The sequence below is a fragment of the Crocuta crocuta genome, unplaced genomic scaffold, assembly GCF_008692635.1.
Source record: "Crocuta crocuta isolate KB4526 unplaced genomic scaffold, BGI_CrCroc_1.0 scaffold587, whole genome shotgun sequence".
In the NCBI taxonomy this organism is placed as follows: Eukaryota; Metazoa; Chordata; class Mammalia; order Carnivora; family Hyaenidae; genus Crocuta; species Crocuta crocuta.
The window spans coordinates 2,113,105-2,125,308 of NW_027532403.1; the positions used below are offsets into that span (position 1 = coordinate 2,113,105).

The 12,204-nt window shown below is 36.1% G+C and overlaps 1 protein-coding gene and 1 pseudogene across 1 annotated transcript in view; one reads left to right on the forward strand and one right to left on the reverse strand.

Moving 5' to 3' along the window:
* Positions 1-12,204, reverse strand: part of COL25A1 (collagen type XXV alpha 1 chain) — a 450,359-nt gene that overhangs the window by 294,021 nt on the left and 144,134 nt on the right. The window lies entirely within an intron of this gene.
* Positions 3,650-4,458, forward strand: LOC144243419 (small ribosomal subunit protein eS1 pseudogene; annotated as a pseudogene).

Sequence of the window (12,204 nt, forward strand, 5' to 3'; positions counted from 1 at the left end):
CATGATATTTTGTATGGAATAAATGTAAGGAAATGAATTTTACAATTTTGTTTGTGCAATTCTTGAAATAATAATACATTTTGTAGTTATATGTTATTAAAGGAAGGTTTGCTGCTGTGATGCAATAGTATTAAAATTTTAACTGAAATGCTAGATCCTATTTTAATATAACTTTTCACTATTGTCCAATGCTGTCCAGTATTTACTTACAATTTACATTTTTTGCACAACCCACCTAATATGTACTTGCCCATGAAGAAATGTTGGAGGAAGAAATATCCATACTACAAATTAAGAATAATTAGCAGAGATTCGATTATTCACCAATAAAGGATCTAATTCGTTCAATGTTTATCAGGAAAGTCCCTTCTCCTAATCAAAAATGTTCATGTAACTATCAATGGTTATTATATTAACTTGTATTAACAAATTAATGTAAGATCTATGGAGGTATGAATTTACTACCTTTTTAAAAAATGTATTACTATAGTCCTCAAAGTGCAGAATGGTGGTTGACACACAGTAGGAACATTGCTTAAATCTATTAAGTTACCCTTTTCTTCAATGAACAGTTATGAAAATATAGAGATACTATATAGACATCAGAGATAAAGATGAATAAGGCATGGTCTACAGCCTCAAAAATTCTCATTCAATGGAATGAAAATAAAAAACAGTTTTATTTCAGTGAACTGTGGCAGTGAACTGTGGCAAGTGCAGTAATTTTGATTTTCACAAAACTCTATCTGCAGATATTGAATATATCTTGGGGGGGGACTGTGGGTAAAGGGGCATGAAACATTTTTTGTAAGAAACGAGTATTAAATGATAAGCAACTGTCAACCAAATAAAGAACAAAGGAAGGAGCACCTCAGACAAAGGGAAGAACAAAGAGGAAAAAAGAATGCAATGCTCAGAAATGACAAATTCCACATGGCTGTGGATTACATGAAAGGCAGAGAATTGGAAAGGGAGACAGAGGCCAGTTCATAGAACTTGTTTTTGTTTTCTTATGGGTAACACTTCTAAAAGTGTTAAGTAGGAGATGATAGGTTTTTATATTAGACAATTACTCTGACAATTATGTAAAAGATAGATTAGACTGGAGGTGAAATAGTGTTCCAGCTGTCAGGTACAGAACTGATAAAGTTCTTGAACTAAAACAGTAACATCTGCAAGCAAAAGAGAATCATATTCCCACAATGCTTTGGGCAGCAATTCTCCATTCTAGGAATCTCTTAAAACCAGGTAGAGGCCTGGCCCCTTCACCCCCTCTAAGGATTTCCCCTAAGGAGTGTACTCCCCTTCTTCAATGAGAAGAAGACTTTAATGAAGTCTATAAGTGTATCATAGTTCCCAGATGTCTAGGGAAGAAGAAGTTTGAGAACCACATATTTAGAAGGTAAGATAGCCTAGACTTAACAATCAAATAATTGCATAAAGGAATGGATGATGGAAAAGAAGGAATCTAGAATCATTGCATGAACTGGATGGATGATAGAACCACCAACTGAGATGGGCAAGAAGGTACAGAGAGGAAGCAAATTTAGAGTCTGAGATGCTTATGAAACATCTAGGTGGGAAGGTCAACAGAAATTGGAAATGAAAGCCTGAGACTTGGAGAGGTCTGAGCTGGAGATTTGAAGTCATCAGAACACAGATGGCAGATAAAATGCAAGAAAAAAATCTCTTGTAGACCAAGATGAGGAGCTCAAGAAGACAGATGAGAAGAAACTACCCCCAAAAAAATGTGAACAAGGAATAGAACAAGGAGTGGGAGATGGAGAACCACCAACAAGAGAGTGGTATCTTGAAACTCCCTCAAAAAGAGAGTTTTCAAGGAAAGGTGAGAGAGCACCTGGGTGGCTCAGTCTGTTAAATGTCCAACTCTTGGTTTCAGCTCAGGTCATGATATTATAATTTCATGGGTCCAAGCCCCGCATCAGGCTCTGCACTGGCAGCACAGGGCCTACTTGGAATTCTCTGTCTCCTTCTCTCTTTACCCCTCCCCCACTTGCTCTCTCTCAAAATAAATTAATTAAATTAAAAAAAAAAAAAAAGAGGTGGTGGAGGGAGTGAAATACAGTAGAAAATTTCAATGACATAAGCACCTGGAGCTCCCTGCTATTGGTAGTAAGCTGGGATTGGACAATTTTGTCAGAAGAAAGTCCATGAAGACATGGAAGTAGAAGACAAGTTACATCGAATTGAGGAGTGGGTATGAAGTGAGGAAATGAACAGACTCTCTTTGATTAATTTGTCCTTGCTGCACTGCTTCACTGTATATACTCACTAAAAAGAATTTGTTCTTCTCAAGTGAAAAAATTTACCATGCTCATGAATTGCAATAATAAATATTGTTAAAATATCCTTTCTACCCAATACAATCTACAGATTCAGTGCAATCTCTATCAGAATACCAATAACATTTTTTTTACAGAAACTAGAACAAATATTCCTTAAGTTTGAATGAAACCACAAAAGACACTGAATAGCCAAAGCAATCTTGAGAAAGGAGAGCAAAGCCAGGGATATCACAATCCCAGATTTCAAGACATACTACAAAGTTGTACTAATAAAAACAGTATGGTACTTGCACAAAAACAGACACATAGATCAATGAAACAGAATAGAGAGGCCAGAAAGAAACTCATGCAGATATGTTCAATTAATCTACAATGAATAGGCAAGAATACACAATGGAGAAAAGACAGTGTCTTCAACAAATGGAGTTGGGAAAACAAGACAGCTACATGCAAAAGAATGAAACTGGACTACTTTCTTATACAGTACACAAAAATAAACTCAAAATGGATCAAAGGTCTAAATGTGAAACCTGAAACCATAAACCTCCTAAAAAACACAGTAATCTCTTGGACATCAGCCTTAGAAAAATTTTTCTAGATATGCATCCTGAGGAAAGAGAAATAAAAGCAAAAATAAACTTTTGTGACTACATCAAGCTACAACAGTTTTGCACAGCAAATAATACCATCAACAAAACTAAAAGACAATGTACTGCATAGGAGAAGATATTTGCAAAATGACATCTGATAAAATGTGAGTATCCAATATATATAATGAACTTATATAATGAAACACACACACACACACACACACACACACACACACACACAAAACCCCACCAAACAATCCAATTAAAAATGGGCAGAATACATGAACAGCCATTTCTCCAAAGAAGACATACAGATGGCCAACAGATACATGAAAAGATGCTCAATATCAGTCATCACCAAGGAAATGTAAATCAAAATCATAATGAGATATCACCTCACACCTTTTATAATGGCTAATATCAAACACAAGAAACAACAAGGGCTAGCAAGGATGTTGAAAAAGAGGATTCCTTGTGCACTCTTGGTGGGAATGCAAACTGGTGCAACCACTGTGGAAAACAGTATAAAATTTCCACAAAAAAATTAAAAATAGAAATACCATATGATCCAGTAATTCCACTGCTGGGTATTTATCCAAAGAATATGAAAATACTAATTTGAAAAGATATATATGCCCCTATGTTTATTGCAGCATTACTTACAATAGCCAATTATAGAAGCAGCCTGTGTCCATCAATAAATGAATGGATAAAAAGATGTGGTATATACCTTTTGGCTTCCTGAGCAGCGCTATGGCAGTTGGCAAGAACAAGCGCCTTACAAAAGGCGGCAAAAAGGGAGCCAAGAAGAAAGTGGTTGATCCATTTTCAAAGAAAGATTGGTATGATGTAAAAGCACTGGCAATGTTTAATATAAGAAATATTGGAAAAACACTAGTCACGAGAACTCAAGGAACCAAAATCACATCTGATGGCCTCAAGGGTTGTGTGTTTGAAGTAAGCCTTGCTGATCTGCAGAATGATGAAGTTGCATTTAGGAAATTCAAGCTGATTACTGAAGATGTTCAGGGCAAAAACTGCTTGACTAATTTCCATGGCATGGATCTTACCCGGGACAAAATGTGCTCCATGGTCAAAAAATGGCAGACCATGATTGAGGCTCATGTTGATGTCAAGACTACCGATGGGTATTTGCTTCATCTTTTTTGTGTTGGTTTTACTAAAAAATGTAACAATCAGATTCAAAGGACCTCCTATGCTCAGCACCAGCAGGTCCGCCAAATTCGGAAAAAGATGATGGAAATCATGACCCGAGAGGTGCAGACAAATGACTTGAAAGAAGTGCTCAACAAATTTATTCCAGACAGCATTGGAAAAGACATAGAAAAAGCTTGCCAGTCTATTTATCAACTCCATGATGTCTTTGTTAGAAAAGTAAAATGCTCAAGAAGCCCAACTTTGAATTGGGAAAGCTCATGGAGCTTCATGGTGAAGGTAGTAGTTCTGGAAAAGCTACTGGGGATGAGACCGGTGCTAAAGTTGAACGAGTTGATGGATATGAGCCACCAGTCCAAGAATCTGTTTAAAATTCAGACATTTAATGGCAATAAACAAAAAAATCTTATTTGTTATGTTTAAAAAAAAAGATGTGGTACATATATACAATATAACATTATTCAATCATAAAAGATAATGAAATCTTGCCATTTGCAAGGACATGGATGGATCTAGAGAGTATAATGCTAAGTGAAACAAGTCAGTCAAAGAAAGACAAATACCATATGATTTCACTCATATGTGGAATTTAGGAAACCAAATAAATGAACAAAGAAAAAAAGAAACCAAGAATCAGTCTCTTAACTATAGAGAACAAACTGGTGGTTACCAGAGTAGAGATGGGTGGGGAATGGGTAAAATAGGTGAAGAGAATTAAGAGTTCATTCATCATGATGAGTACTGAGTAATGTATAGGATTGCTGAATCCCTATACTGTACACCTGAAACTAATATAACACTGTATGTTAACTATAGTGGAATTAAAATTAAAAACAAAAATAAATAAAAATAATAAGTTATGGAGATGGAAAGTACAGTGTAGGGAATACAGTCAAAATATTATAATAATGTTTTTAGTGACAGATGGCGGCTACACTTGTGGTGAGCAGTGAATACTGTATAGAATTGTTGAATCACCTGAAACTAATATAACATTGAATGTCAACTATACTTCAATAATAATCATAATAATTTGTTCTTCTCATTTTTAGTGTACAAAGAAATGCAGAATCCATAAAGTTGCCCCAATTGTCAAGCCAAAAAATACAATTTTGTCCACATTTCCAACACAAAAATTTTAATGCCACCTTTGACTACATGTGGGTTGAAAGAAAATATAATATACATTCTCAAGTTCAATTTTTTTTTATCATTCTTAATGTAACCCACTATTAACTATCAAAACAAGTGAGGGCAGTTAAACTCAAAACAGGGACTGGTTTGTACCAAATAATTGCAGTTTCACTTAATCTTTTTCTTAATCTTATTCTCTAGACTCCAAATTCAGTCTGCAACACAGGTTCACATATTTAGTCATAAGAATGAAAAGAGGAAGAATAAAGTTATATAAAACAGAAATCTTGCCTTTTTCCCCCAAAGTAACAAATCTGAGACCTGGTTCAACAAAATGTACTTGGAGGCAGTTACATCTAGTGGCTCTCTGATAGATTCATAGGTATCAGGCCATAAGCTTGTTGATCATACTGACCACATCTCATGTATATTGATATTCATTTAGCCACTCATTCAACAAATATAAACAATTTAAAAAGCAATAACCTTAAAGTTTGATATATCTAAAATTGTGGAATAAGCAAGAGTTTTTACTCTAATTTGGGGACATGAGGAAGAATAGAAAATGCTTCCCAAGGAAATGACACTGAAGCTGAAATCTATGGGACACATGCGTTAGCCAAGTGAAGAGGAGAATTCTGGAGGCAAAAGAGAGTGTAGAGCAATTCAGGAACTGAAAAAAGTTTGATTTGGCTGTGAAGATATGCTACTTGTGTAGCCTTCAGCCCTGGAAAAGGGGCTGAATTATTGCCCCACTCCTAATGAAGAGTATACAGCAAAAGTGATGGGCTGTTTGTTGCATGATTAGGTTATAAAAAGACTGTGGCTTCTGTCTTAGGTGTTTCCTCTCCCTCTGGATCAGTCATCAATCTCTCATTTTACAGGAAGCCATGTGCCATGCCATGAGGCAATCCTATGGAGAGGCCACATGTCCTCTGAGGTTCACATGAGTGAGCTTAGAAGCCCTGCCCATGTTGCAACCTGAGATGACTGTAGCCCTATCTGACATATTGACTAAAGCTTTAAAAGAGACCAGGAGTCAGCCTCCTGGACACCTCCAGGAGACACACACTCCTGGACACCTCCAGGAGACACACACTCCTGGACACACTCCAGGAGTGACACACTCCTGGACACCTGACCCACAGAAACAGTGAGATAATAAATGTGTGCCACTAAGTTTGGGGATAATTTCCTTAAAAAGCAATAGAGAGCTAATTTACCATGTTAAAGAACTGGGTCGAGCATTAATACAAAGGAACAAGAATGAAAGGGTTTTAAGCAGGAAGAACATTTAATATGTCCATATTCGCAATTTTAAACATTCAGTAAAACTGTCAGAATAATCTAGAACCATCACTCAACATAAACATTTAAGCAAATCACAACTTCTCCTACAAAATTCTAGTTCTAAAGTTCAATATTCTGTATAAAACTTCCACCTCACTTCTAATCAATCAACAATTAACCTGATTAATCTCTTAGAAACTGTAGTATCTCTCCCTTCTTCTTCAGATCCACGGGCTCACTGTCCTAATTTAGGCTCTCTATCATCTCCAATCTAGAATATTGGTGTTACCTTCCTAACCATTTCCCCCCTAGAGTCTGGTACTCTATTCATTCCATCAATCCATTACCAATTACCATTAAAAAAAAGTGTAGGCTAATGGGATCATAAAAGGGTAGCTAATCACATTATACCCCATCAGATTATTGATTATTGGAAACAACGGGATTGCTATGCAAGTCACACATACACTGCAGTGACATGCCTCCTCCCTCTTCCCCCACCATCTACCAATCACAACTTAGTACAATACTCCAAAAATACTTAAAAAATATCTGTGGAGTGCTTAGTAAAACTTTTCATCAAATTAAAAGAGCTGAACCCATGAATCAAGGAGTGTTTGTCCCACGTGCATCTCAAGGGAGTCACAGTGTTGAAACACTCTTGATTATTATCACTATTTTCAAATGTATACTCCAATTTAATGAAATTAAAATACGAGGAGGGGGAAAAAAGCAGTTTCATTCTTTTTTATTTTGAAGCTAAACACGTTTAGGAATTTCAGACTCTCATCTCATCGGAAGAGTATTCCATTTTCCAGTTTGACTCCTCTGCGTAGCACTTCACAACATAGGTAAGTCCATAGCCCACTTAGGGAGGCACGTTTTGTGAGTATTCAGACATTAGTACCCCAGGATCCATTAGCATTTCCAAAAGCATTATACGAATTATTCCTGTGTGAGACATTTCATTATAAAAAGGAAACTGGTAATTAATTCAGTCATTTTGACTGCATGATTGTTTCAAGTAATATTGATGTCATAAAATCCTTTAGCCAAATAACAAACTGTTAAGTGAATATGGAAAGTTCCAATAATCAAGAAAGAAAAGGTCTCTTTTTCCTGTAAATCCAATGACCCTCTCTATACAATAAAAGTAGACAGAGGTTTTCAACTAAAATCTTAGCTTTTATTTATTTAAATTATGTAGCCACATTCTGTGAAGTTTAATGAAAAAGGATACCTAATCATTTATCCTTAAAATTGTCTTTCACTGAACAAAACTTTCATTCTTTATTTCATTCCTTTTATTACTTTTAAGAAGCTCAAATACTGAAGTTCAGAGGTACCATAAAGATAGAAAGTAAAAAATACTTTTTCTGTTAACTACTTGGATATATCTCCAAATTTGCAATAACTCTCCATGTTAAAGTAGTAGCAATTAGCCTGTAAGGTAATTCTGCAAAATTGAAACCCATTTTTTTCCAATTTAAGTGTGTAAATCAAAATGAATGTCAGAAACATCTTCTGTAACTTATTAAACGAACTATCAAATAAATTCATTAACATATGAAAATATTAACATCAAAAAGAAATGTTCACCTTGCTGTAAATTATTTTAAAATGACTTTTAAAAAATCTTTTGAGGTTTCTTTTTCTAATCAGGATTAGAACCACCATAATGAAGAAATTAAGACAACTATCAGGTAAACATATATTCTAACATTTTGAGGAACTGTCAATAAGTAATAACACCCCTATAAATACCATGTAACAAGAAAAATTCATTTACATCTTATCTGCAATTTATACTTCACTTAGTTCAGAATCTTAAGACCCTCCATGGAGAGAAATTTAAAAATCATCTTACAACAATATTTGTTTAATAGGAAGTGATGGCTTAAATGTTACAATATGTTTCTTGAATATCTTCACATTAAATAGTAATTGAACAAAAAGCCCCCTGGTTCTGCTCAAGGGCTAGTCCCACAAAGCTGCTCATTATTGGAATGTCCAACTTGGAAGCCAAACTAAATAACAAGGAGTAATTTGCCAATTAGAACTTCCTGCTCTTTTCTCTTTATTCCTTAAACACCATTCAGGGGCTGAACTGGTCAAACACTTTTAGCTTCAAAACAGCAACTGAAAGGATTTAATTTGTATCTCTCCAAGGTGAACCTGTCAAGAGGCAGCGGTGATGTAGTCCATGTCCCCCTACAGCAATTTCCCGTAAAGGCCGAGAAGTGGGTTTCCACTCTTGCAGAATATGGAGTTTCCTTTTCTCATTTCCCATTATTTCATTTCAATTAATGACCTCCAAATTTTATACTTGCGTAACTACTGGGCTTAAGACTGTTGAGTCAATATGTCCCTGGAATCTGCTAACATCTTCAGACCAAACCTGTTTATATGCTGGAAACAGAGCACTTCGCAGAGGCCTGACACAGACTGGAACAAGGACCACAGAAATGTGTAAAAAACCCCAAAATGGTGTGGACCTTGAATCACCAGATTCTGTTATAAGTGCGGGCCACGGCAAGAGAAGTAAAATATGCAGCACTTAAAGGCCCTTGGCAACGTTTGCATTCCTCACCTGCATTTTCCTAATTGCAATCCAAGCTTACATCTCAGCTTGTTATTCAATTTGAAATGTCCAGTGATGAACAGAATTTAGATGCAGACTTCTAAATTGCAAACATACTCACTGATTAACATTAAATCAGTGAAACTCGGTCCTCTTTTCCAACCTAAAGAGACCTGACATGAGGCTCTGGGCTTCCTCATCAAAGATCCACTAGCACCAGAAAAAGAGGCTTCACTTTGCTCACTGTGAGTCTGTACACAGCCCCAAAAGAACCGCTCACTCCTCTGAACCCTGGGCCAGGATAATTAGTGAAGGAAAAACTGCTTTTGAAATGTCTACTTAGAGGAACTACTTGTAATCAGGTGGGTTTTTTTTTTTAATCCATCCTATTTCAGGGTCTGTACTGACAATCCATCGAAAATACAGTAGAGTATTTCTTTACTTTTTATGTTTTTATTTATTTTTGAAAAAGAGAGAGAGACAGAGTGTGAGCAGGGGAGAGGCAGAAAGAGGAGACACAGAATCTGAAGCAGGCTCTAGGCTCTGAGCTATCAGCACAGAGCCTGACATGGAGCTTGAACTCAAGAACCATGAGATCATAACCTGAGCCGAAGTCAGAGTTTAACCAACTGAGTCACCCGGGCTCTCCAACGATCTCCATTTGTGTATTTAAAAACCAATCTGAGAAGGCGAATGTGTTGTTTCTATCAATGGATTGCTTTGAATGGTTCCCCAAATCAAGAAAAAAAATTGTTTTTATTGTAGAAAATAACAGACGGTCAGGATCTCTGATCTAAGAGGTGACAAAATTCTCTCCAAACTTTAGGCTCCTCTGAGCTCTTTTTCAACTAGGTCTCGACCTTTGGGCTTTCGTGTTTGTCTCTTCATTGTTCAGTTTGAGCAAGAATCATGTTAAGTTGGTTTAGCCAGTATCTTCCAAGCTCTATACCTGATCACTCTCAAAATCTGATTTTGATCAAGTGGTTGTGTGATCACTCTTGCCTGCCTTCAGCAAGAATCTTCACCCTGCTCCTTGGCTACAAATCCCCACTTTTCAATCTTGTCTTTGGAGTTGAGTCCAATCTCTCTCCCACTGCAAAACTCCATTGCTTATCTTGGCAATCCCCCTGAATAAAGTCTGCTTTACTGTTTTTTAACAATGTCGTGTAAAACTTTCTCTTTAACAGAGGTCAGAAACGACTAATCCTTCTTAAACTGGTTATTAGGGCAAGCTTCCTCACTTCCGAGGCAGTTTTATAAGGGTCCAGGAAGTATAAATTAAAGTGAAAATAAATATGGCAGAGACGAAGTATAAAGAACTTGAACTTCATACCAGTGTCTTACTATTACTATTGTATGGGAATATTTCAGTTCAAATAAACTAGATCAACAGAAATTTATAGTCACAGAATTTAGAACTTTAGCTAATCTCAGTGATTGTTTAATTCTTAACTCAAACCACACAATTTTCCAGATAAAGAAATTAAACTTGAAGAAACTGTATTTAATAGCATTATTTTAAGACACTAGCAAAGGTTGATTTTACTTATACATATTTTGCAATCAATTCCAAACATTACTTAACATGCAAAAATAGCTTGCTCTTACCTTTACAAAGAAACTCCAAAATCAATTTATGCAAACCAAACGTCCGTTCTACCTTTTCACCAGGTACTCAAATTAGAAAAATTGAAACTGTCTTGAATGGCTATTCATTTGTCACCTCTCATAGAATGTCTCCTGACTCTGTCACCTTCTCTCTGCCCTGCTCTTTCCCAGGGCCCATGATTCCTCTCCCTGCCACCAATCTTGTTCAGTGCCAGCACATCCTCAATAGTGCTTCAATAATTGTTTCTCATTTACACCCTTGTCTCTCTCTTGCTTTCCAAACTCTAGTGGCTCCTCATCACCACACTTTTAACATGGCATTCAATGACTTTTCATGCTTGGGCTTTAGCCTCTGACTGATTTCCTCATTGACCCTCTTCCACCCACATTTTGGGGATTAGCTGCATCAGCTTTCTCACCATTTCACAAATACCCATGCTCCATGATTTGACTTATGCTTCTCACTTTTTTGGAATCTTCTTCCCACCCATTTCTCTTCTCCCCCTCCTCTGTCTTGCATATATTCACACACATCTTTACCTCTTCTTTGAAGTATTTTTCAGAAACACAAAATAGGGGCATCTGGGTGACTCAGTCGGTTAAGCATCTGACTTTGGCTCAGGTCATGATCTCATGGCTCATCAGTTTGGGCCCCATGTCAGGCTTTGTGCTGACAGCTCAGCCTGGAGCCTGCTTCAGATTCTGTTTCTGTCTCTCTCTGCCCCTGCTCATGCTCTCTTTCTCTCTCTCTCTCTCAAATATAAATAAACATTAAAAAAATAAAAATAAAATACACAAAATAAATCAATTATTCCTCCACAACAATTTATTATCACAGCACATTTATTTGTACTATCATATCCATCTCTCTGAAATATCTTCAATCTCCACATACTTCCCCTAAATTGTGAGCTGCCTACTTAATTTTGTTGCCCTACTTTCCAGCAAAATACTCATATACAGTAATATTCTACAAACGTTTGTGGAATCAAATCACTTCAGCAATGAATCCATTCATTGCCAATAGACAATGCTCAAGAGGCATTTCAGAAATGATTTCCTGAAGGATCACTTGACATCATTAAAGAAAAGTTGAATAATATTGAATAATTTAATGTATATTAGATTTCAGCAATTAAATATTGAAATACATGGAAAACTACACTGCTTTTAAATGTTCATCAGTGAATACTGATTGAGCCTACTGAACTGTATGACAGGGCTATGTGCTAAGGTGATTTTAAATAATATTCATAAAATATAATCTCTACCCAGGGGAACTTACAATATAAAAATTATGACATTGCCCACATATGCAGTTTTGATTGTAAGCCATACAGATAACATATGTGTTATGTCACTGAGGTTAGGAGTTGCTAAATATAAATGAGCCTACAAAGCACAGAAATCAGACATATCTCTATGGATGTTGAATTAATACCATTGTGAAACGCCTGATTTAGTGCTACCTACATTTTATTTTATATTAAACTTTTTTTCTTAAATAATTAGGATTTTT